Source organism: Stomoxys calcitrans, chromosome 4 (assembly GCF_963082655.1).
Source record: "Stomoxys calcitrans chromosome 4, idStoCalc2.1, whole genome shotgun sequence".
NCBI classification, from domain to species: Eukaryota; Metazoa; Arthropoda; class Insecta; order Diptera; family Muscidae; genus Stomoxys; species Stomoxys calcitrans.
In genome coordinates, this window is record NC_081555.1 from 21,167,170 (window position 1) to 21,195,089 (window position 27,920).

A 27,920-nucleotide genomic window follows, 5' to 3' on the forward strand; every position below is an offset into this window, starting at 1 on the left:
TTTTTTATTTTTTTTGGCTTGATTGATAAGTAATTGACTGTTGTTATTATCGTTCCCTAAATTGTGTAAGCTGAGTGAAATTTTTTTCATAAAGACTTAATTACTATTGAAGTTTTTTGGTCATACATTTATTTCTATAGTTTTTTTTTTTTTTTGATAAAATACTCCATATAATGCAATAATATAGAAGATAAGGAAAGCATCTACTTGAAAATATTTCATTTACAGTAAATCTCCAAGTAGAAACCTATACCACCACCGGTTTGCTTTATCAATTATCTGATTAGTACTAATTATTAATACAAATAGTTTTGAATAGACTTTTATTCCCTTAATTGTATTCTACCAACGCATTACGTATGCATTTCATTCATATATTTTTATTGGGACCTCTTCAATCTCAAAGGTCGGTCAATAGCATATCTATTTTTATACGAATATAAAAATTGTATGCATTTATATTTAGATTTGAATTTTCATTGATAAGCATTCTTTGGCAATTAGCTATAAATTACGAAATATCGCAAGTCTATGTGCGCGCCATAAAACTATACTCTTTCCGAATGACCAGTCAAAAATAGAAATTAAATTTAATTGTGTCATAAAAGCCTCAAGTTCTTATCGTGACTATTAATGCCTCTGACGTTGTGGGGTGGTATTGAAAAGCTTACGAGTTTTCATAGATAGTCGAGGTAAGAGCAGCCACTTTTTAATGTGGTGCATATGATGTAAAAATAAACATTGAAAAAAAAATTGTGAAAAAATAAAAACAAGTAAAAGTGTGCTAAGTTTCGCCGGGTCGAATCTTGGGTACCCACCACCATGGATTCCGCTAAAAATTTACCCTTATTAACTGAGTTTGTTTTTGAATTATTTTGTAGCAATCAAATCGGGAAGTGATTGAGGCTTCAATGGTCTGAAGAAGTCATATCGGGATATCGGTACTTGGGAGACCTATGTCACCATATTGATCGATTCGGATAAAATTTGGCGCTGATGTTGAAAATCCAGATAAATTATTAAAATTAGGTAAAATTTTAGGCTTCTAGAGCATCAAGAAGTCAAAACCGGGGATCGGCTTCTATGGAGGCTATATCTTTTTATGGACCGATTCGGATCATACTTGGCATGGATGCTGGAAGTCGTAACACAAGTCTTTGTTCCAAATTCCAGCCAAATCGTATGAAAATTCAGGCTCCTAGGGGCTCAAGAAGTCAAATCCGGGGATCGGTTCATAAGGGGTCCATAACAGTTTATAGACCGATTTCGATCATACTTGGCATGGATGTTGAAAGTTATAGCACAAGTCTTTTTTCAAATTTCAGCCAAATCGGATGTAAATTGAGGCTTCTAGAGGCTCAAGTAGTCAAATCCGGGGATCGGTTTATATGGAGCTATATCAATTTATGGACCGTTTCCTATCATACTTGGCGAGGTTGTCGAAAGTTATAACACAAGTCTTTGTTTCAAATTTCATCCAAATCTGATGTAAATTGAGGCTTCTAGGGGCTCAAGAAATCAAATTCGGGGATCGGTTAATATGGAGTCTACATCAGTTTATGGGCCGACTAGGATCGTACTTGGCTTGCATGCTGGAAATCATAACACAAGTCTTGGTTCCAAATTTCAGACAAATCGGATGAAAATTGAGGCTTCTAGAGACTCAAGAACCCAAAACCGGGGATCGGCTTCTATGGGGGTTATATCTGTTTATGAACCGATTCAGATCATACTTAGCATGGATGCTGGAAGTTAGACGCGAAAGCCGGGGAATGACAAAGGAAATGCTCCAACGTCTCATCATCTTCCCCGCATGCCCTAAACATGCTATCACTTGCCGCATCGATTTTACGTAAGTGAGCTCGTAGTCCTATGTGTCCCGTTACGACACCACTAGCTATACTGACCTCCTTCTTACTTCTTTTCAGTAATAGCCTCGTCTTCTCACGATCTGGATCTGGGCTAGATCGACCCAGAATGTCGAGACGATCCAGAATACATATATTTTATGGGATCGCAGATCAATATTTCGAGGTGTTACAAACGTAATGGCTAGTTTAGTATACCCCAACACCCTCAGGTGGTGGGTATGAAAATAAAAACAAGTAAAACCGTGCTTAGTTTGGCCGGGCCGAATCTTATGTTACCCCCACCATGTATCGAATGTGACAAGTTCTTTGAATGACTTTTTCAAATGTATGTATGTATAAGAGCTATGTATATCAAGTTATAGACCGATATAGACCGTACATGTCATGGAAAAATACCACCTTCAAAATTTCAGGCAAATCGAGTAATAAATGCGCCCTTAAGAGGTTCAGGAAGTCAAATTGGAAGATCGGTTTATATAGCAGCTATATGAGGTTATGAGCCGATTTAGACCTTTAGATTTAGATACTTGTCACAGTTTTTGAAAGACAAAACAAAAAGCTACATGCAAAATTTCAGCCAAATCGGATAAGAATTCCGCCCACTAGGAGCTCAAGAAATCTAAGATCGGTTTCGGATCGGCAGCTATATGAGGTTATAGACCGATTTGAACCATACTTGGCACATTTGTTAGAAGTCATACCAAATCGCAGTGTTCAAAATGCTAGAATCTCAATAAATAAAATCGGGAGATCGGTTTATATGGCAGCTATATCCAAACATGGACCGATTTAGCCCATTTACAATACCAACTGACCTACGCTAATAGGAAATATTTGTGCAAAATTCGAAGCTCCTAGCTTAACTATTTCGAAAGTTAGAGTGCTTTCGACAGAACACAGCACAATCAGCAGCCGCCTCACTATCCTTATAAATCGTGACTGTCTGAGAGGACCGCCGCTCCTGACTCAGCAGGATCACATCCAAGACCCTGAGGATAGATAAAAACCTCTCTCATCGGCGTAGACAGAGGGAAACAAGAATGGTGTGACACACCTAGGTCAAAGATCGCTTCCCGGGAAGACAACCTCCAGACTTGTTATTAATTTTATTTTATTTTTATTATTTTTTTTAATTTTTATTTTAATTATATTATTTCAGTTTATTTTATTTTGTGCATTTTATTTACAGTTTTTTATTTATTTAATTAAGTTGTATATTTTTATTATAAATATTACTTTTTTCTTCATTTTATATTATTTTATTTCATTAAAAAAAAATAAATAAACTAAATTTAGTAAAAGATTGGCCTAATCATTATTTAACATTAAAACAATACAATTTCTCCGCCTGGCAACTCTGTCCACAACTGAAACATGATTTTGACCCCCGAAGTTTCTAGACTAGCATATAGAGCAATGCTAATAAACAATTCTCTTAGGGGTTGCCATTGTTTTCAAAAAATGTCAACGACCCTTTATAAACAAATAGGTATTCGTTATGACTTTTTCACAAATAAAACAAATAATACAGGTTTTGAGATTAAAAATTATAAACAGCTTTAACAAAAATTAAATCGTTTTGCATTGATGTATGTTAAAAATAATCTATTCAATGTTGTATGTAGATACATATTTCAATAAAATCTAATTTATCAAGATTCCAAATATACCAATTCGCTTCCCTCTCCAATTTCTCCTTATGGCGGCCCCTTCATCAAACTTTTTCTTTGGTGGCGTGCGGTGTTGCTGCATGGGTCGCTGTCTGTTGCCATGGCAAATGAATAACACAATGTAATCAATTTTAATTACAGTTTGTTCGGCGCTGTGTACGAGTATTTGTGTGGTTGTTTGGGTGGCTGTGTGTGCCTAACATGATTTATGGAAAAAAAAAACAGGCCAAATGAACGTCAATTTGTAGTCTATCTGAATTCTCGACCAGGCCCCGTTTCAATGACATTGAACAAACAGACAGCCAGCCAGTCAGTCAACCATTCAAGGCAGAGTCGTCGGCCATAGAAAGGCCAAGCAGTCAAACCCAGACATTCACTCTGCCCGCAGTCATCAGTTTCTGATGCTGCTGCTAACTTTGTTGCTGCTCTATTTAAACAACAAAAGATACATTTCCTATTTTAAGACCCTCACACACTCACTCACTCTGACTCTGAACTGAACTCGAAGGGTGATTCAACATCATCTCCTTCCCATGGCTGACGCACGCAGCTGTTATGAATTCTTTATGTTGTCGTTGTCTTCTTCTTCTTGTTTGATTCTGAAATGTTCACTGCAAACAAAAGCGAAGTCAATATGGCCAGAAATCGAGGCCCCGCTTCAGTAGCAGCTAAAATAAAAAGTAATCACTTCGAAAGTTACCAAGAATCCAAAATGACGTCGACAACACATGATGTATGAAGTCCTATAGAGAAAGAGAACAAGTCCAGAAGAGTTTAAGAGTGTAATAGAGCCAGTGAGAGAGAGAGAGAGAGAAAGAGAGGAAAAGAAAAACAGAAAATCCCATTTATTTTTAATTTCCAAGGGTGTGACTGCGAGCCATTGATTATGAAAATAATACCACATTGGTGTGTAAGCTCTCCCCTCCTTTAGTGGCACCACCATCACCACCACCCCATACCCTCCTTTAGAATTAATGAACATGTATTGATGATGACCTCTGTGTATTGGAAGGTCGTGTGTATCTATGTATGTATATATATGTAGGTATGTACGTATACACACCTACATATTTAAATGTTTTCTTAAATTCAGAGAAGCGAAAGCAAATATGGGCATCGAGAATATTGAGACGTAGAGGTTTAGGAAACTTAACCAAAAATTCGGAGTTTTGTGGGGATTTCCAATACAAATATATGAACATATTCATTACTGGGAGAATTTATAAAGGGGCCACCGTAGCTCAGAGGTTAGTATGTCCCAGCGTTCAAATCCTGGCGAGACATTTCCAGCGGTGCTTACCTCCTGGCGACACTTTGAAGGTATTTAGCTTAGATAATCAGCCGTACAAACTTCTTTATTAAATGGTGTCCTTTTAGGGGTCCCAAGTTGGGACGAAAAGTCGACTTTTCGACCTTTATCAAAATAACAGAAGTCGAGTTTTGCAAACAGTCGAATTTTCAACTTTATCAAAAAGTCGACTTTTGCAAAAAGTAGACGTATCAACTTTTTGTAAAAAATTTGCAAAATTCTCTCAGTAAGCCAATATGGCTAATTTTTTTACTAAATTCCAAATGCATCTCAGAAAAATTGGCAATAATTATTACCTAAAGCTAAACTTGTATCTCTGTGCAGCTTTCTTTTCAAAATCGACTATTCGACTTTTTAATCATTGAAAGTCGACATTTAAACACCAAAAGTCGACTAATCGATAAGTCAAATATAACCTGATATAAATTGTTCTCCCGATTTGAGATTTTGAGCCTCTGAAAGCCGCAATTGTTATCCGATTTGTCTAAAATTTTCCATGTGGTGTTTTTCGATAATTGCCAACATCCTTGGTAAGTATAGTCGAAATCGGTAGTTAACATGATATAGCTGCCATATGAATCGATCTCCCGAAATGGCATCTTGAGCCGCTGGAAGTCCCAATTCCAAATTGTTGTTGGAAGTCCCAATTCCCAATTGTTGGGACTTGTTAGGATGTATTTTATTGTTTAAACTTTTAAAATTTTTATCCTTGGGATGTCAAATTTCGTTAAGTTTTCAGGCATGGAATTGTTAAACATTTTAGGAACTTGTAGTAGACATTGCCGTAATTTTGCGCAGATGACAAACAGAACTTTAAACCTTTAGTTGTTTGTAGAATAAGCTTTTATGGCGTCGTATCCTACTATTGACATCTTCCCTGGCCTAATCAATGATATTTTCCTTATTAAAGCCTAGTACTGACTTCGATTTTTCGTCCGATCAACTGTCAAAACGGATTATAAAAAAAAATGGGTGGCGAAGAAAATTCTAATACATTCCGTAGAAGTGATGCTAAGTTCTTTGAGCATAATAGTAGCGACATGTCGCTGCGTCAGTAGAAATTTCGATTCAATTATTTGCATGTAATTAAATTACTCACGAAATGCGAACGCAGTTCAATGACTGCCGTGATTTATATACCCATCAAGCGAATTTTCACACTTAGTTTGCATGGAACGTATGCTACCCCCGGTTAACTAAGCGGCTAAAATCCCTTTTACACTGCTCTTTAAATCTGGAATTAAAGGCTCAATCATCCGTTTTCCCATCATAAAATCAGCTGGCGAGAGCTTTAAATCCGGATTTAATGAGCAGTGTAAATGGGGTTTAATCTTATCGTCGTTTATTAAAACATATGGTGTCATCATTCAATTTGAATGACAAAACTAAAGGAGAAAGAACACTACCATATTTATTCAATGATTAAACGTTGTGGAAAGCAAAAATTGCTTAGGATTTTAATAAAATCACATTTATGAACCCCGATTGATTATTTTCGATGTTTGTCAGTGTTGCCAACGTTTAATGTAAAAAAAACAGTTGGTCGGATTTCGCAACAATTTAATAGGTATTTTCGCTGCGATTGAAGTCAGTAGTAGGCTTATGGCTAGATAATATTCTCTCAATATTGTCGCCAGGGCTTTGTATTCTTTGAGAGTTGTCCTTTCAAGATGCTATCCGAATGAAAGAAGGACTATCGGCCGGAATGAACAAAGTGACGACAAAACATGATTGCAAAAAACGCATTTAATATGTGCGCTTAGTCTGGCTGAAGTATCCTTCAAGTTACTTGCCTCACCGCCACCGTACAACTGACCTATTCCTACTCGTTTTGTAGTTGTAGCCACATTTTTATGTGGAGGTGGCGATCCTCGTCCAGCTCCTGTTGGTGAGCAAGGTCGTTCCGGTCCAAAGGACCGATCGCCGCAGAAACAGGGTAGCCATTGGTTATTTAAAGACGCTAATAACCCGCCTTGTCAAATCGAGCATCATAGACACTCAGTATTTTTGCAAGAGCCGGTGCCGACCGGCCTCTCATTGAGACTCTATGCTTGATACCGCTGATTGTCCGCGATTATCGTTGCAGCTACTCCGTATGGAGCATTCTACCATACGCAACCTAAGGACGCGCGCGGTAACTCGCAGCTTAACTTCTTGTGACAACAATGAACACCACACAGATCGGACCTCAATGTTCCAGCCTGTGTGGAGCTTATAGCTATCCCGCGCCGGGCACGATTTGTGATGTTCTGATGCAAAAGGTCCCGGTATATCTTCGATAGCGTTGAATATAAAAAGTTTCTTTGGCAGAGATAGACCATTTTCTTTTATTTCTTTATGTTAAATTACAGGTAAACTATTTACTGGTACCTTCATTTGAAACGGGCAGCGGAGCATGTCATGATTATGGCTTTGGGATAGCGAATCACATGTCATGAGCCAAGTCTAGGTCATAAATTATCTGCAAGCCCTCGTAGCATATCGTCAAAACGAAAATCAGCATTCTGCTTTCTACCAAATTTATTCAACTGGACATAGGACAGTGTCAATGAGTTTTTAGGTTAGCAGCTAATGTTTATTGTCAGAATATGTGAACTGTGGCAACATTGGTTCAAAGGCAATTGCAGATTTGGTACAAGACTCCCCTATGCATATGAATATATTGGCAATATTTCCCACATCCATTGCTTGCACAAACATACCACCTTCTTAAACTGCAACAAACTTTAACAACAACATCTTATTGTAAGAAAACCTTTAACCATCTCTAAAAACCACACGATCCATTATTTCGTGTATACAAAAGTGTTCAAACACACTGGCGGGCAGGCAAGCACGCACACATGCACCCAAACCATCAAATTAATTTTGTTATTGGCTTTAGTTTTTGGTTGTGTAGCTACACACAAAATTCCATTCAGTTTTAAGTAAACACGAATGTAGTATATAACCCACACGCATACATAAAGTATATGTATATACATTGCTATAGCACGCGAAAGGGGTTAAGGTAAGGTAAAAGATGAGAAAAGAGGCAAAATTGAAAGAAGAACTACAATATCAGACCAACTCCTACATACATACTCACTCGAAGTAACAACTGCTAAATTATCAGAAGCACAATGTTGGCAACATCATCACCATCCAACCAACTACGAAAAAAATTGGCAACACAAACAAAACATTGCACCCACTTGTTTCACACGGTGTCTGTTAGTTGGTTGCTGGGTGGGAGGCGGGGAAAAGTATGCTTTAGTAACCTTCTACTCAACATTATCTTTGCCTAAACCTGCAGCGACCGATACCGTTACCCTCCATCTCTCTCATCATTAACAACAAACCATCTCTCGCCCTTACTACAAAGTCATATCAGCAGTTCAATCTTCAGCGCAACTACAGCAACAACAACAACGAGTGAATAATATTCGAAGGGAGCTGCAAATATTTGCTCTCCTCTCACCGATGTTATGTGGAGGTAACAAAACGGCAAGCATGACAGTTACAAAAAAACAGCAACAACAAGTGAGTGCTAGAGTTACTTTACTGCATTCATTGATGATGATGATGATGTGGCCGTTGGGGTCGGTCGTCGGTCTTTGGATGCCAGAATGGATATATGTGTTGTATTTACTTACCAACACATACAAATACGTAGCATGTATGCACTGAGTAGTAAATACATGATTAATTCAATATGCAGTCTGAGAATAAGACCCTTTTCCTGCAATACATAGAATGTATGAAAAGAAGTTTGCCCGCCATTACCAAAATTTAAATGGTGAGAATGAAAAAATGAAGGAAAAGTTGAAATTTTCTACAGGTTTAGTTAAGGTTAGAGTAGCAGTCTGTTGCGTATTTTTCCAGTAAAAATTTGCAGAAGAGTAAGTACAGCCTTTACACTCTTTTGCTTTTTATTTGAATTAAACATCTGAATTTTATAAAACAGCTGTTCGATGCTGCAAATTTCTGCTGGGGAAAAAAACCTCCAGTAGAAATTTGCAAGCTCTCAATTACCAAATACTCAAAAATGTGCTCGCTCTCTGGCAAATAATGTACGCGAACGACTTCCAGCAACAATTTGTACAAATTTGTAATGACAACTAAAAATGTGAGAAAATCATCAAATTTTTTATGCGTAAAAAAGTTGTGTGAAAGGTGGCTAAATCATAAATTTGTGAAAACAATTTATTGGTCTGACAACAAAAATAGCTTATTTCTTTATGTTTGTGTCAGAAGGAATAGAGCATGCTTTAAACCAAGACATAATTACCAGGTGGTGTACCGTTAACAGCTGAGTACAACTTTTTCTCGCGAAGTGCACTATCTATTAACGAGTTTCGTTGTGTGTGTATTATAGTTAAGAACTTTACATACACAAACAACGAAAAATGGAGCAAACTAGTGACATACACAAGGTTAGAGTTGCACTTATCACTGATTTTGACAGATAGTGCACTAAATATTTTGTTGTTGGGCATCTGTCTCTCTATCTCTAAATGAATATAACTTGCTTTAAAACAAAAAATTACATGTGCTTTTGAAAAGTGATTTTCATATACCACTTTCATTTGTACCACACCACATGTACAACTCTAACTGTGCTAAATTTGACATGTCATAAGACACCTACATACCGTGTAATAGAGCCTTATTGAAACATTAAAATAGGTTAAATGACAGTTCTATAAAGAAAATCTGTCAAATAAACCTATTTCAAATCTACATTAAAGTTTGTGAAAACTTCCTAAAATCTATGAAATTTTTTTTCCAAATTAAAAAAAAAAATTAATCCTATTATGTTTCTTACTAAAATTTTAATCCTGTGTTTTATATTTTAAGCATTTTGTTTGTTGAAGAAACTCCCATATTTAATATTGTCTGGTTTGCCTTTTAAGTAAAATAGTTGTGGGGAATTTTGTGGCTTTTCAATGCGTTTGTACTTCCCCTTCAGCTTAGCGCTTGAGAGGAGACCATATGGAAAGTTCCATCAAACGAAAAAAAAAAAATAAAAGTACATTAAAACACTTGCTGTGTTGTTCTCTATTCGTTATTAACTTTCCTGACATTTTATGATGAATCATCCATTTTGATTAATCTTTCAACGAAAAATAAAAAATAAGAGTAAAAGGGAAAAGTACGCAAAAAAAAGTTAATAACTCATCATTTACGTTGAAGGTTGCATGCTTCTAGTGAAATAGAGGAGATGGGTCAGGGTTGTTTGCAGTACAACGATAAACATGCCTGTCTTAAAATTATATTGAACCAGCCAGTCATTGGCCAAATATACAAAAAAAAAAAAAACAGGTGGCAACATAAGCTTTCCACCCTACCGTATATAAACCTTGCGTCCGACGAAATTATCGGTAAAATAGCATAGTAAAGTATACTGGAAACATACACAGCAAACGACTATCAGTATTATATAATGCTCTCCTTTAAATTTGGAAGAAACATAACTAAGAATGAGAGCAAATACATGAAAGTGGAACGTGAACAAGCTGGACGCCTCGAAATTTCTAGGAGAAACTGATGGGCAATAGAATGCGCCAGACGTCCAGTGGGATGAGCGATGAGCATCATAGAGAGCGGATGCAATAAATCACAGCCACGACTTAAAAAGCAGAGATTAACTGGACCCACAGTACACTGGTATAGCGACGCCATAGCTGAGCAACAAAGTAACGGCATAAAACTAAGAGCCTAAACCCAATCAAAGAGTCAGTGTCAAGTTGTTTTACATGCATTTTATATGGGAAAGCAAAACCCGCCTTGGCTAGAGTCAGAGTCTAGCGTCATGACGCTGAAATAGAATTTATTCTATTTTTACAGCGTTGCCCTCAATGTTCTCTTCTCTCAGCCAAGATATATTCATGCAACAACAAAATATTGAGTGCACTATCTGTCAAAATCAGTTATTAGTGCAACTCTGATTTTGTGTATAATACTACTTCGCGCCATTTTTCGTTGTTTATGTGAATATGGTTATTAACTATAATACACACACACATCTAAAACTCGTTGACATATAGTGCACTTCGCGAGAAAAAATTTACTCAGCTGTTTACGGTACACTACCTGTTAATTATGTCATGATCTCAGCATATTCCTCACTGAAAATGTTGCCACATTTTTATGAAAATTCGTTATGTTCCCAACAATTTTCAGATAATTTTACTAAACATATGTTTACAAAATTGCAGAAGTTTTTATGTTAAATTGACAAGATTGCAATACAATTTAAATGAATTTTCGTGTACTGCGAAGTTATTAAAAAGTGTTAGAACTGTAATAATTAAATAACATCTTCAACACCAATCTCGCTGTTTCTCTGCCATCCCTCAAATTTGACTCCAGACTTGGTGTCTCTTATTTGGTTACGCCGCTAGCTATTTTTATGGGTGTGACTCTTGATTCTTTGGTTGGGTTTAAACTCTAAGATGTAGAAAAATTACTGCTGGCCGCAAGAGTGCTGCTGAGACAGAACACATTCTATGCAAGTAGGCAAAAAAGTTCCATGCTGCCGTAATAGAAAGAAGCAAGAAAGAAAAGTGGGAGAAATCAAGAGAAGATACAAACCGAAACCCCTTGGGGTCCCGCATACAAAAATGTGATGGAAAAACTAGGCACACGGAGCCAGCGGCGGTGATGGACGGAAGAACAATGAAGTATATAGTCCAAAAACACATCCGCCGACACGACCGATGAAAATTGTGAAGAGCCCACAGAAAACATAAACTCTTTCACGATGGAAACGCGGCCCGCAGCCTTCATAGCAAAAAACCCCCTCCATACCAGAAAAACACCCGGAATACCGACCGAGGTCATCAGTCCGACAGCTTAAAACCGATAATAATTTCTTCTGAAAAAGTTCAACCGGTGGTTACTGGAAGGAGGAATTTCTCCTGAGAAAGTTCAATCGGTGGCTAAAAGAAGGAGTTTTCCTGGAGGTATGAAAGAAACAGGCTCGAAAAGAGGTGTTCACCCATTATCCAGTGTTAGCTTTTCGCAATTGTGGGGTAGTGACACAACAGGTACTCGACCGTCTTGCACTCCTGTTCGCCATCGCACATCCTGCAAAAGTTTGCCTCTCCCTGCGACCAGCGCGACGTCAAAGACCTGAGCAGATCTCCGAAATGCCAGTCGGAACCTTTGCATTCATCACACCAAGAGACACGGAAGGTGCAGAGCCCAAACTGCGACAGGTGATTGGCTGTACTCCCACGGCTTGCAACTTGCGATGCACAAGACAGAGTTGCTACTCCCAGTGGAAGTGGATATGCGCATAGACAACATGCTTATGAGGATAACGCTGCAATTTAGTAGGCGCAGACAGCGAACTAAGGGACCGGACACTGCAGACAGCATGTCAAACAAAATACCGGTCGATAAACACCAACAACATAGCATTACCGTGTTTAGTTATCGGCAGGGAATCCAAAACATCGACACACACTGTAGCCCACGGCTCATCGGGGATACTTCGCAATATCTCTCCTGCTGGTGCCCTCTGATTCGGCTTATACCACTGACAGAATTCACAGCTGCAGACGAATTTAGTTATAACACGCAGCATTCCCTGCCAGTAGTACCGGTTACATACCCGGTTTATTTGTCTTCCGTACGCCCAAGTGGCCTGCTGCCAGCTGACTATGATACAAACAAACGGGAACGGGTAGAGGAGTTTCCAGGGTGTGCAATGACGATGGAGGTGGCCATTAACCGCGGAATAGGGCGTGCCCAGTTTTGATCTGAGAACAGTCTTCAGCAATTCCCCCAACAGCTCGGTTCAGAGCTTTTATGGCTTGACGGAAAAGGGCATCTACGACCACATAGGGTCCCCCTTTACGGTACTTGATCGTATATGTGTATTGTTGTAGTTCCAAAGCCCATCTTACTAACTAACCAAGTGATTGTCAATGGAATTATGGCATTTGACGGCCAGATGGTCCGTTAGTAGCTGGAACGGGTATACCTCTAGATATGGCCTCATTTTCCTTATTACCTACACAATGGCAACGCATTCCTTCTCAGTTGCTGAGTAGTTCTTCTCGGCTGCATTTAGGATTCGACTGGCATATGCGATAATTCGCTCAACCTCTTCGAACACTTGGAAAGTACTTCTGCAATCGGTTTGCAGGAGGAACATTCGGCCGATGTCTGGATACGTTAGCTCAGGCGCCTGGGTTCGAACACCCTTTGCTGCTCCTCTGTCCATTTTCAGTGTTTTCTCTATTTTAAGAGTGACATCAGAGTCACACTTGTCATGAAACGGGCCAGGTTCTACACGGCGAGGTTCAACACCCAAAGAGAAGAGGATGATATTTAAACGGATCATACACGGACCATATGAGAGGAGACTATCGAGAGATGGCAACAAAGGTGGAGAAATGAGACTCATGGCTGGTAGACGCGACGACTTATGCCCGATGTACGGATTTTAACCGATAGGAAACACGGCGCTATCATCTATTACGTTACACAGATGTTGACAGGCCGTGGTTACTTTCGGAAATACCTACCAAGAATGGGCAAATACTCTTCTAGCAAATGCATTTATGACGAGCTAGAAGTTGCAGATTCTTTCACTGCGAGCGCTAGTTCGAAAGACTCAGGGAACGGGAATCAGATAAAGGCGATGCGATGCGATACGCCGACCAAGTACTGCATAGAAAGATGTACTTGAACGCTAGGGTGTAGAGTATGAACGCGGAAGTCTAAAAGCAGACACAATGAAGATGAAAAACAACGGAGTCCGACACAAGGCGAATAACGTACTCTTCACATGCGTACAGCATTTTTCCATCCTAACTTGCAAAAATAATCAGCTTTGCCTCTTTCAACATATCAACAGTTATTGAAAAAAAATCTGAGATAAGAAATGTCATAAAATTCTTCACTTCATTTTACTCACTGTAATCATTCTCTATATGTAGCTTTGCATTCAAAAATATCTCAGAAAAAAACCATGCAAGTAGCAAAAGTGTGAGTCAGCGCCCAAAAAAAAAAAACAAAAAAGAAAAAAAAATTAAATCCGATAATGATCTTAAAACCAGTTTTCTTTGCACATTTTTGCTGTTGGTACCAAAGAAAAAAGGCAAGAGCTATTTAACAAATAAGTACATAAAAACAATGCAATACCGAGATAAAGATGATACTCTTTCACACTTCTAGGACACTGAAAATTTGATTTAAAAATAAAATTAAAATAAAATCCATTTTTTAAACTTGTACTCTGTATGTTTGAATTCTTATTTCGGATGGATCTATCAACAAATTTTCTTGAGTGTAGACATGCATATTTTAAGAGTGCTGCATATACCCACAATTTTTCTTAAGTGTAGACTTGCATAAGAGATATAGAAATAATCGCACGCAATGCTATGACGCACGGAGTCTATATAAACAAATAAAAAAAATCAAAATGTTGCTATATTTGTATTTATGTGCCAACGCATTTCGATTTTTTTTCTCTTTGAATAATTGATGAGCGAGGTCATTGTATAATTTAAAGTTTACTTTGAAAACAAAAATTACGTTATAAGTGTGCTCACACAGTAGTTTCGTCCAACTCTTAGTTTGCGAATAAGAGTAAATGATTTTTTTCAAAATCGGTTTTTTGATAGGAAAATAAATGGATAAGAAATAAAATGAAGAAATTCAGAAATTTCTACGGAAACTATCATCAACGGATAGAAAAAAGGTAAAGAACTTTGAAAAATTAAAGCACATTTTATGTCAATCGGATTTGTTGCATTGTATTATAGGCAATCTGGCAGCACTAGACTTACTATGATAATTCACAATACCATTCACAATTAACTGCACAATAACATTCATACTCAATAATCCGCTAGTCCAGTTGATAGTGCGTTCGTACAAGTACAAGCCTTGTGGGTTCGATTTGCACTTTAGAGACTCGGTCTGTTACTACAAAATATATATGCGGTGTCAAAAAGGATTACAAATTATCTGAGTGATATTGATTACAGACTGATTGTAATACATAGCCTGGTATTCACAATTTGATCACATACATCGCCTTCGATCAATCTCAATATTGTACGATTCCGGTATCTAGGTGAATCCCCTCGTATCCTGTGGAAAATGCGTTTTCATCAAAACCCTCAATATGTCCTCCGTTGCCTCTGCCCTCACTGCCATGTCGACTACTAACGTTTCACTTTGGACATGGGTTGTTAAGAGAAACTAGTTCATCTTTTCGGCGTCATTAGCGCCATCGCAGAGGAGCTTGCAGGAGTCACGTTTTGCCGTTCTGATCATCTTATTGTCAAACTTGTTATTACTTATGTTTTTTACTTGTTTGCAATTTGTTGACGTCAAATACAAATTGAATAAATAAGATATATAAAATTTATATATTGCAAGCCGTATTTTAAAAGATTTAAAATAAAAAGAAACAAATTATCCATGGAAGTGCAATGTGCTTAGTTTTTTGAGAGAAAAACAATGATGACATTTATTATCATTCACAATAGGCAGATTTTGACAATCTTATATAAATGAATCCTGAGAAAAGCCAACAAAAAGTGAATACAAACGAGTAAAAGCTCGTTAAATTCGGCCGGGCCGAAACTTAGATACCCTCCACCATGGATCGCATAGTATAGGCTCTTTGAATAAATTTTTCAAATATATAAGAGCTCTACCAAGCAGATGATTTCGCAGTAAATCAATAAACTTGGTTAACTCGAAGCCTTTCGGGTCGACGCAGTCCGTGTTAAGGGCGTAACACTGTGGAATAGCAAAATGGTCGGTAGGATGGCGAAAATCCTATGGGCAGATCCGAATCGTGGGAAGACGGGGCTTTTACTGAAGAAGAAGAAGGAAGTATAGCTGTCCGTATCATAACAGAACGAAGAAAATTCCTATAGCGAAATTAAAATCGTGAGAAAACGAGGCTATTACAGAAAGAAAGTGAGAAGGAAAACAGTATAGCTTTCGGTATCATACCAGGACAAATAGGACCACGAGCTCACTTATGCAAAATCGGCTTGGCAAGTGATAGCATGTGGGGAAGATAATGAGACGTTGGAGCATTTCCTATGTCATGTTTTCGTCCATTGTGATACCACAGGAACAGAAGAAGGAAGATGCCTTCTAATTCCTACCGTTGAGTCATCCAGATCGCTTTAAAAAGCCCAGTAACTTGCGAATGTTCACATCAGCTAAATCAGACAGGTTCTCAAAAAAATTAAAACCTAAAGTGGAGCTCCTTCTAACTGCTAGTGCGAGACACACACACAGTCTCTTCTTCCTCGATGTCCCTACAGCTTCTACAAAAGGCGGATTAATATCCGCACCTTCTTTTCAACCTAACCTAAGAGTCCAAATTATGCAACTTGCTTGTCATGGCTGATAGATAGATAGAAGTCATACAAAAATACCACCTCCAAATATTCATCCAAATCGGAAATTAATTGCGCCCCCTAAAGGCTCAAGAAATCAAATCGGGCGATCGGTTTATATGGGAGCTATATCGAGTTATGAACCAATTTATTGTAGATCATACTACTAACGATTGTACCAACGAAGTTTTTGACAAATTACCAGTGTAGGCTTATGTAGATTATCTGCCGTCAGGATTGCCATGATATATTTTTCACAAATAAGTGTGGCCAACCGCAGAAACCCTCTATTGTGAATGGAAAAATATAATTACAACCAATAATTTATAAATTTGCGTACACAAATCTTTATACAATTTATTTGACTTCCATGCCTATTTATTTTCTATAAATTTTACAAATATTTTGAATTTTTTTTCTTCGTATTGTTTTGACAGGTTGCCAAATAGCGTGTGTGGTGTGCTGGTACACGGAAAACAAAATAGACTGGCAGTGAAAGCTTTATTTGCGTTAAGTTAAACAATTTTTAGTTTGGTCACCTAAAAACTCTTATTCACGTATGATAACACAGAATGACGCTCGGTTTTAGTCGTCAAAGTTGAAATTTTGATTTTTGCGTGTTGGTCTTATGGGATTTTGCAACGTACCGCTCAAAAGCAAAGCTCAACGCGCTCATTCTGTTTTGGCTTTAAAAGTTTTTAGTTTAGTTATAGCTGCTACCGATCAATGGAAATACAAATTTATGGATATATTTAATTTAAAGTTAGTTTTTTTCTTTTAGGTTTTTTTATAGTCCTTAAAAATTTCCAAAATATGGATAATACTAAGACTCATTTAGATTTTTTTTCTGGTAACTCATCCTCTAATTTTTTCAGAATACCCTTCTGCAATCAAATTTGTAAGCCTCTTTGGAGTTTTTCACAAATTTAATTCTAAACAAATTATATAATTTCAATTTGAAATTTATTATCAGCATATAGGTATGTTACATACAAGCAAAGGAGAATCTGCTGTTATATGCCTATATAGTATATTAAAACCTATAGACTAGACTGGCTATATATATGTATTAGATATATATGATTGCATGTGTTTGTGAATAGAAATAGCGGGCCATTAGAACCCATTTTACATTTGCCCATAAACACATACGCACACATACACTCATACAAATATACACAACTCGCATGATTTCACGGCAAAAATGTGTGCTTTACATTTTCTATAAATCACATGAAACCGTAGAAGACAAATAACACAACAGAAGAGCAAAAGAGATAGATTGCAACGATAGAGAGATAAATTCAAAGAGAGAGAGAGAGAGAGGGAAAGGGGCTCAAGCAAGGTGTTGGGCAAGTATATGACGAAGATAATGGGCCAAAGAGGATAGGTGGAGCAAGTGGAAAGGGAAGTAGGGGGGGAGAGCCATGCCTGCAAATTGGGCAAGGGTAAAATAAAAAGGTAGACAATAAGCGAAATTTGAGAGGTTTTACCAAGGCATTCTTTTTGTTGGGGCGGTAAGAGTGAGTACGTACTGTTGCAAATGTTTTAAATATCACCTCAGCCGCACGATACATTTGCCCAAAAACAAAACCAAAAAAAAGCTTTTTGCAAGGGAACGGGTATAATAAAAACGGAACATACCAAATAAATCGAATGCCATAAATTTTAATATGCACTGACAGCTAGGGGTATACAACAACAATTTGCTGCTGTTGTAAGAATACGAGAATAATGGTACACCAACTAGGACTAGGAGTAGCGGTAAAGGGTAACAGGGTACATCTACTCTAGTACGCCTTAACACACACATATACTTGTGTGTAAGTGGCGCACCATAAAATACTAGAGAAATGCATGAGTGGGGTCAGGGATTGGTCATTTCTATGCTGCTGTTGCTGTTGTTAGTCTGGAGAAGAAAGGCATTGAGAGGGCTTTTCGTAGCCGAATTGCCGAGTGGGTTTTAGTTGCATTCGTGCTAAAGTATCGCTGGTATACATATTTTATGACTTTGAAAGCAAAATCCAAAAGCAATACTTAAAACTTTTGCCATTGCGAGCAAGCAATGGAGAGGGAGGGAGCAAGTGAGTGCAAGAGTGCATGAGGCAAGGCGGAAGAGACTTTGGTGATATCCCCTATACATAGGATGCCCATAACTATGGGAATACATATGTATGCGAGTAACTACATACATACATATAGTTTTAGTACTTTATCTACCCATAGCCAGCATACATGCAGCAGACGTAAGCTTACTAGTGCATTCTGTGCCTTATGCTGCATCCTGTTGTTGCATTTTAAGCTATTTTATATACTAAGAGAGCTCTATATACAGGATATAGATACATATAATTTTGTGTGTATATCAATTTCAGGGAATAAATGGGAATATAGCAAGCTTAGGCTAGCACATATTCTCGCCTACTCACAGTCAAAGAAACTTTTAGCAAACTATGAAAATGTGTGGACTCGAAAGTGGCCACTACCGGCAGCCAATATGTCATGGAGAGATTCACCAAAGTAAGCTAGCTATAAGCGGGTAAACACTTACATATGTACATACAAATCTACTCACCTAGATTACTCGCATGCACATGAACCGGTGGGTGGATGGACCCCATCATGCATGTAGCATGGCTTTGTAGGGGCGGGGAGATCCGCTGTTGCACATCGCTTGTGTGGGTGTTTCATTTGTTAAAGATGATGTTGATTTACATAGAAAACGGGTTCCAGCATAGCTCTTTATATTAGCCTTGGTCAGAGCATGCACATAGTTTGTGACACAGCATACATACATATAAGCCATATAGCACAAGACACTGTAGATCAGTTGATTAAGAAAATGAATGCTGAAAAAGAAAATTGGCAATTTATGTACATATGTAGTTTGAATATAAAATGGATATATTTGCATTGAAGAATAGGCATATAGAAATCGTGATTTTATATATACCCAAGAAAAAGAGACTCTCCTTGACGTAAAAGAAGTAGCCCCACTGTTACAAATTTTAATTTACCTAAGAAAAACGGACTCGGACTTGGAGTCATTTTCTTCTTTCCATGTTCAAACCCCCTGGGTTAAAAAAATGGTTCCAGCGGCAGTCGAACATGACAGCAGAACATGACAAAACGGAACCCAAGTCGCAGTGTGTTTTTCTTAGTTAAATGTTAATTCGCCCATGAATATTCCTTTAAGAAACAGTGGGGATACTTCTCTCATATTTATGTGCAGTGATGCCAACTTTGGCACTAAATGGACGCTTTTTGCATTCTTCATTAGTGTTTTTTACCCTTTTTAAGATTTTAACTTATCTATCGAAGTCACAACTTTGTTGCCACTTTTAACCACGGGGAGCCTTTTATTTAAAATATTTTTGAAAGTTTTCCATAAACAATCCGTTAAGGGACAGGAGGTAGTTCGTCTATATCAATGAACAGAATATAAAAGTTTTAGCTCAATAATTAAACCATTGTTTTCGGGACTCAATGGCGGGTCACTTAGCGACACCTCTTCGTGTCAATGAGTGCTGACCGTCTTTTTATTGCCAAGTACAAACGACGTGTCGCAGACCGGTATCACTTAATAGAGAGCATTTTTACTCGACGGAATAACAATCGTGAAAAATTTGTCTGATATTCGCGCGTCAGAATTCGAACTCATACGCCAAACTTCTCTCATACCAATAAGTGCAGTCCGATTCAAGTTTGAGCTCAATGATAAGGGACCTCCTTTTTATACCCGAGTCCGAACGGCGTGCCGCAGTGCGACTTCTCTTTGGAGAGAAGTTTTATATGGCATGGTACCTCACAAATGTTGCCAGCATTAGAAGGGGAAAACCACCGTTGGAAATTTTTGCAAGGATTCGAACCCAGGCGTTCAGCGTCATAGGCGGACATGCTAACCTCTGCGCCACGGTGGCCTTTACATTGGTGAGGGTAGATTCCGTGTTATTACCAAATTTCTTTTCACTTTCCCTGGGCTGGTATTGGTTTCGCTGGGACTGGTGTAGGACCATCAGCCACAGCATATACCTTGTCCGACCCTTCGCCCGTAAAGGAGCCAGTTTAGTGGTAAGCGAGAAGCGGCGCTCTTAACTGAGTGATGCATCTCCTTCATACGGCGAGGAGTTCTAACACCTGGTAGCTTTTATAAAGGAAGTAGGTCTAGTTAGCTCCATTTCTACTCTAAGTAAGGATAAAACCTAATGTATCAAAGAATATTTGTTTAATTTATCTTAATAGCCTTCGTATCGGTAATTTGATTGCCTTCTCATTGCCAAATTTCTTTTCCCTTGCATCGGCTGGTGTCGGCGTCGCTAGGGCTGAGGTTAGTTTAGAACCACCAGCTACAGCATGCACCTTATCTGACCTTTCGTCCGTACGTCTGACAGTCTTCTTGTTTGAAAAGACACCAGGAGTGTCATTTCTTCAGTTCTTGCCAACGAAATTACAAAGGGAAAGCCCCCTGTTAGGTATGCTTTGCTTTAATGGTCTTCGGCTTGTGCATTTTTGGCGGGTGCCTAAACTTTACTCAACAAAATCTAGCGCATACTGATTGGCAAGTTAGAAGTTTTAAGTTCCCGATGGTTTAATATCCCCCTGATCGGTTCCCGACCCTATTTGAGATAGTGAGCTCGTTGTATCAGTTTCTCGACTTATCGCAGATCGAATTTGTTGGTCCTGATTTCACCAAAGAATTTGCATAACGTTATCTTTTACAAACTTTTTAACGTCTCTATATCCTTCACTAATTTTCGGGTTTCTCTACTTTTATGTGACAACAAGATGAGCTGCATTCCTTCTTAAAATCGGATGGAATTCAGAAAGGGGATGGGAATAGATCGTTTTGGAGGAGGAGTGTGCACATACTGAAATCATCTACGTGCCTTCTCCTTCCCTCTTGCTACATTTTGGGGTATCGAGCTGCACTCATTCTATAAATCGAATGGACTTTAGAAAGGGGAAGGGCATAGATCCTCAAAGTTGCAGTGGGACAATGTAGACGTACTGAAATCAACTCGGTAGCGGCACTACTTGCTTTATCCTTCCTTCCTTCCTGCTTCATATCGGAGTATCGAGCTGCACTTATTCTTCAAATCCGATGGAATTCCCAAGGGGAAGGTAATATTCTCTCACAGGTTGCGGACGGAGAGACAGTTTGGACTTACTAAAATCATTAGGGTGGTGCACTACATAAAATCTACTCCTTTCCCAGGTTTCTCCTCCGTTTCTGCTTCGTTTAAGGTTTTCGATCATATTTGGACAGGGTGGACATACTGAAATCATATGGAAGTTGGCGCTATGTGCTTCTCGGCCCCGACTGCTTCGTTTTTGTTTTTCAAACTTTTTATCAGCGAAGATTCGTACACACTTTTACCAGAAAAATGAGATTATGCTTTCTCAACTCTAGAAACAAACCTCAACCAGGCCACAGTACCCTACCACATAAATATTGTAGGCTTGGAGAATTTGCATTCATTCAGCCTCTTTCTCAAAATAAGTGAAACCATAGTAAATTTTTTTCAATGAGAACAAAACCTAAGAAGAGCACCCAGCCAACGGGCGTTTTAGCCCAGAAATCGCCTTCATAGTTGTAACTAAAGGAGCACATCCTTCCCTTAGGTTAAACAATACGTTTTGGACTTCTGTTCCAGATGTACACAAGGTAAATAAGCCATGAGCTTAGTAAGATAGTGAGAAATCAAAGCTTAAGCCAAAATCAATTGCTGAATGCAGTCTCGAAAGGATTCAAAAATCATCTAAAAAAAGCTATATTTGGATATATTGGGTTGCCCAAAAAGTAATTGCGGATTTTTCATATAGTCGGCGTTGACAAATTTTTTCACAGCTTGTGACTCTGTAATTGTATTCTTTCTTCTGTCAGTTTTCAGCTGTTACTTTTAGCTTGCTTTAGAAAAAAAGTGTAAAAAAAGTATATTTGATTAAAGTTCTTTCCAAGTTTTATTAAAAATGCATTTACTTTCTTTAAAAAAATCCGCAACTACTTTTTGGGCAACCCAATAGTTTTTTTTTATAAATTTGGCACAATACGCAACCATTTTTTCAGCCTTATTACAAAGATGCGCTGTATACATACCCTAAGCATGCTGGCAATGCTGGTAGATTTTTGCCACATCTCAAAATCCATGTACTACATAGTTAGTACATGCAGACTGTATGCAATTCAGTACATAGACATTTTTCTACAGACATACATACATACAAAAGTACGTACTTACGTATTTTTTGTATACATAGTAGTTCGCGTATCTATGACGATCTATAGACTCTCTCTCTAACAAAGGCAGCAGCTGTCTGTGGTAAACGCAAAGCAAAACATACATTTCAACATTGGATTTCTATTTTATGCCAGCCAGGTTACTTACATTTATAGATACACATCCCAACAACTACTATCAAACCTTGGTAAACTATATACTACTACAAAAAGAACAACAAAAACAACACCAATGACAGCGACGACGACGTCGATGTTACACGACTATGATGTCTTGCAACCAAAACAAATGCAAACAAAAACAACAAAAGCTCTAAACAGAAAACAAAATAATGGCGCAAAAAAAAAAAAACAACAAAAGTAAACAACACTACTCACTTACAGGCAGAATTAGCGCGAAATTTCTGCTTTCAAGGGGGAGTTTGAGAGAGGAGAAATTGTGCGAAATTGAAAAACGGGGCTTTAGCAGAATTCGATTGTTTTTCCCTTTTTTGTATGTACATGTCCGTCTGTCTGGCATGTCTTTGCAGCAAGACGGAGAGGTCATAGAATTTTTTTTTTGCCATCTTGTGGATTGAGATATAGTAAATGTATAGGCAAGGGAAAAGCATTTTTGCAACTACTATTTTAAACTAGGCTTGCAATTGGGGAAAGAAAGCCTAAAAATGGGTTTGAAGAATTAATAATGCGGGATAAATAAGTAATAAATAAAAGCGTGCTAAGTTCAGCCGGGACGGATCTTACATGCGCTTCACCATGGATCGTATTTGTCAATAAGGAAAATGGATAAAAATTGGAGTTATATCAGGTTATGAACTGATTCGAGCCGTATTTTGCTTGCAAGTTTCAGCCCATAGTAGATGCCATTGTGGAAAATTTCAACTAAATCGGATAGGAATTGCGTACTATGGGACTCAAGAAGTAAAATCGAAATATCGGTTTATAGATAGATTATCTTTATTAATCAAAATTCAACTATTGGGTTGCCCAAAAAGTGATTGCGGATTTTTCATATAGTCGGCGTTGACAAATTTTTTCAACGGCTTGTGACTCTGTAATTGCATTCTTTCTTCTGTCAGTTATCAGCTGTTACTTTTAGCTTGCTTTAGAAAAAAAGTGTAAAAAGTATATTTGATTAAAGTTCATTCTAAGTTTTATTAAAAATGCATTTACTTTCTTTTAAAAAATCCGCATTTACTTTTTGGGCACCCCAATATATATGTATAACAATCTTGGCTTTTTTTATATTTAATTTAATAAAGATAGTTTTAATTAGACAATGTTTTTGTATCAAACTCTGTCGGATCGGTTTATATCGGAGCTATATCTGGTTATGGACCGATGCAGAACATATTTGACAAGCATGTTGAAGGTCAAAGAAAAAGTCACTGTGCAAAATTTCAGTCGGATAAGAATTAGGCCCTTTAGATGGTCAAGAAATATAATCGGGAGATTCGTTTATATGAGAGCTTTACCAGATTTTGGACCGATTCGGACCATACTCACACATCTGTTAAATGTGATAGAAAACGTCATAGATAAAATGTCAGCCAAATCGGATAAGAATTGCTCTCTTAAGAGGCTCAAGAAGTTTTAGCGTGAGATCGGTTTATATGGGAGCTTTATCTACGTATGGATCGATATGGCGCATTTACATTCCCAACCCTACACTAATAGGAAGTATTTGTACAAAATTTCAAGCACGTAGCTTTACATCTTCGAAAGAAAGTATGCTTTTCACAGACAGACGGACGGGCATTGCTAGATTGACTTAAAATGTCATGGCGATCAATAATATACATACTTTTTGGGGTCTTAGAACGGAATCAATCCCATGACAGCCGGTTCTACCGGATTGACCCGATGGAGTTCTTCATCGGCAAAGATTGCCGCCTCAGTGTATAGCACACTGCTGACTTTACTTTCTTAATTAGAAGAATTAAGATAGTAAAGTCACTTGCCTAATTGTAACAAAATAATCAACGATACAATCCTGTGGGGTTGCTGGCGTAAATTCCTACTAGGCTGTCATTGAGCTTAAATGTGAATTGGATTGCACCCACTGATATGTGAGAAGTTTGCCCCTGTTCCTTAATGGAATGTTCATGGGCAAAATTTGCATTTTTGGCTTGTGTAAATTTGCCTATGTTCGACATTTGTTCTTTTCAACCACTCAAATATCTCCTAATCAATCTATTTTGATAAGAGCAAGTATTACTGTCGATTAATAGCTATACTTTTTTTAATCCCGAACTAATTTACGTGATATGAATATGGCAACCCCTCCATCAGCAGTAGGCTATTTACAAATTTTTGACATTCTTGACATGATGTTAGTTGAACGAACTAACAATTAAAAAAACAAATGTGTATACATTTGCATTTAACGTTAATTTACTTCATAGAAATTAAAAAAAGTAATCACCAATAAAAGAATTTTTCAAAGATTTTAATCTAAGATTGCTAGTATAAAGCCTATCAATAACAAAAATAACTCAAAAAATGGCAAAACTAGTTTCCCATTTGACCTGATAATAATTTATACACTCCTCACTGCACACCTCTTGCAACATCTCATGGAGTTTTTAAAAGTGTTGGCTGGTATTCCTTGGCATGGCTCAAGTCATAGTGTAGCACAAAGGTGCCAGAGTTAAATAGAATAGCCTAAGAAAGGCCAAAAGGAAACAAAAGGAAACAAAAGAAAACCCCCATAACAGCAACAACATCTGCGCTGTGAAAAGCAACAGCAGCTGCATTCAAACTTTACACTGCAGACTATCAGGGAGCATCAAGAGTGGGTAGGTATAGAAAAATATCGATTCCAAAAACCAAAGATGAGGAAAAAAATAAATTTAATTTTAAAGTTTTTTTTTAAGAACAGAAAATTATAGCGGGTTTTAATGCAGCAGTTTAAGTAAGAAAAGATCATAACAACATTTATCTATTTTAGATTTGAAAGATGTCTCTTTTTTGCAAAAAAAATGTGGTAACGCTTATGTGTACGCTAATAGCAAACATTACAAGCTGCTGGTGTTGCATGCAGAATTTTGTATTCTTCACTGTTGAAATTGTATATTTTTTGCTAGTGTTTTTGTACTTTTCGCAGGTAGGCAATTGGCAAGGCCTTGTCTATTGAGGTACAATTTTAAGAAGAAAAAGTTTGACGCTCCGCCTTTTACTCCATAAATTCCCACAGTTTCGGTATTTATCTGGAATTTTCTGGTTAAAACCCCAGTGTGTGAGAATTTATTAGGGTTATTAGATATTAGGTGAGAAATTATTAGGTATATGTCTTCTCCATTCACCATAGACCGCATTTTTTAAGTGACCGACTCAAAGCAATAGTGAAGGTGGATTCTGAAATTTAGCTTACTTCCACATATTTCAAACCTTCTAAACGTTTTGTTTAAATTTGAATCTAGCAACTCTCACTGAAATGAAAAAAGTCTGTATTGAGTTTAGCCATTTAAAACTTCTATAAATATTCAAATCTTATATAAGTTATCTTTCAATGATATGAGAGGACTCTGCCCTCACTTTTATAATGAAATAACTAAAGTAAATTAACTTTTGCAATGCTCTCTTTGTCTATAAATAACTGCAACTGAAGGCCTTTCATTTGTCATAACCTTAAACCTTTACCAACCCTGCTTTACAACAACTATGTACAACTTAGTTTGTCGTCTTAAGCCCCCATTTCCCTTTTACATATTATCCACCAATACACTCACACACATAACCCTACAAAGTGTAATACACTTCGTCTCCAGAGCTCTGTCGTAGTGCAAGACTTTAAAAACAACAACTCCAATGAAATTTTAACAGATGGTGGCACCACAAAACACCAGAAAATTAAAAATACAACAAAAAAACAAAACAAAAATGTGGGTTTATAATGATGCGACGCCCAGGCTACATTGTACTTTCATCTTCATAGACGATATGTTATAGATGCTAATATCAATTGTTAGAAGACTGGAAATTATTGCAAAGAAATCTATGAAAGGTATTTTAAGGTTAGAGATTACCCTAGACCAAAGAAGTAGAAAATCGTTAGAGCAGTGTTGGGCTCTCTAAAGCATGTGCACAATATTTCCAAGCCTATTGACTTATGTTCTCCCTTCAAAAGTATTTCCGTAGCGCAGAGCTTTGCATGTCCGCCTATGACGCTGAACGCCTGGGTTCGAATCCTAGCAAGACCATCGGAAAAATTTTCAGCGGTGGTCATTCCCTCCTAATGCTGGCAACATTTGTGAGGTACTATGCCACCAATAACAAAGATGCTTGAGCGACTACTTCTCACGAGCCTTGTTGGAGAATGTTCATTCGCCAAGCATCAGCATAGATTTCGAAGACTGCACAACCACTGCTTTGTATGCCATCACCGGGCCGTGTGATAGACGGTCCTCGGTAAATTGGACCTATCGAAAACATTCAACACGGTCAGCCATATTTGAGGACATCGCCAACACTTGAGAGATCGTATAAAAGGCGGACGATTGTATTATCATGGTAACAGGCCATGCGATAGGTTCAACGTCTTCCTCAACAAACTTACCGCTTATTTCGCTGCAAGAGATCTGCAGATTTAGGCCACCAAATCTTCAGCCTCATTGTTCACTACTAAGGAGCTTAGTGTAATAGTCGATGCAGCAACGATTGTTATTAAACGAAAAAATGTTAGCAACAGGATTATTGTGAATGGGCAAAGAAGTTATTGTGAATGAAGAAAAACATGATTTAGCCACAATTAAACCCATTTAATAAATTTTTTAGCTTTTCAATTAAAAATTTTGTATGCAAAATATGTTTACGCTTAGCTATTAACTTTTCTTTTGTTAATTTACTTGTGTTTTTCAACGTTTTTGTGTTCTCTCATTTGATTCTTCTCACTTCTTTTAAGAAACAAAAGAAACCGTCAGATTTATCGTTGCAACTAATATCCATTGTTTCCTGAGTACAACGAGTCATCTACTCTCTTTCACTGTCTATTACTCAAGCAGACGAAATATAGAATACAACGCACTGCTACAAAAATAACAACAGATCGTCCGTATGATGGCTCCTTCATCTTTTTTCTTCATTCAAAATACCTTCCATTGTCCATTCACAATTATCCTGTTGCTCAAATTTTATCGGTTATTTTAATACGTTGCAACTCGCAGTTTCGTAAAGAATCGGATGGGATATCCACTCTCTATCACAGTCTATGGATGCAGCCGCCTGAAAGATTGATGCCAACGTGCAGGATGTGTGCCCCGATTGTGACCTGGGAGCACACAATATACGTTAGCTGTTTAACTGCCCAGCCAGATCAACTCTTCTAAGACCCAGATCCCTCTGGTCACACCCTACTACCCTACCCAAGACATAGACAATGAAAGTGAGTAGATATCCCATCCGACACTTTGGGAAACTGCCAGATGCAACCAATAGAAATAAACGAGAAAATTTGAGCAACAGTAT

General features: G+C 37.7%; 1 protein-coding gene across 1 annotated transcript in view; it reads right to left on the reverse strand.

Annotated features, from left to right (window-relative positions):
• Nucleotides 1–27,920, reverse strand: part of LOC106085054 (protein hairless) — a 135,369-nt gene that overhangs the window by 56,955 nt on the left and 50,494 nt on the right. Inside the window, exon 3 of the mRNA XM_013249083.2 lies at nucleotides 18,792–19,065. The gene's annotated coding sequence lies outside the window, so the exon portion shown is untranslated. The remainder of the gene's footprint in view (nucleotides 1–18,791; nucleotides 19,066–27,920) is intronic.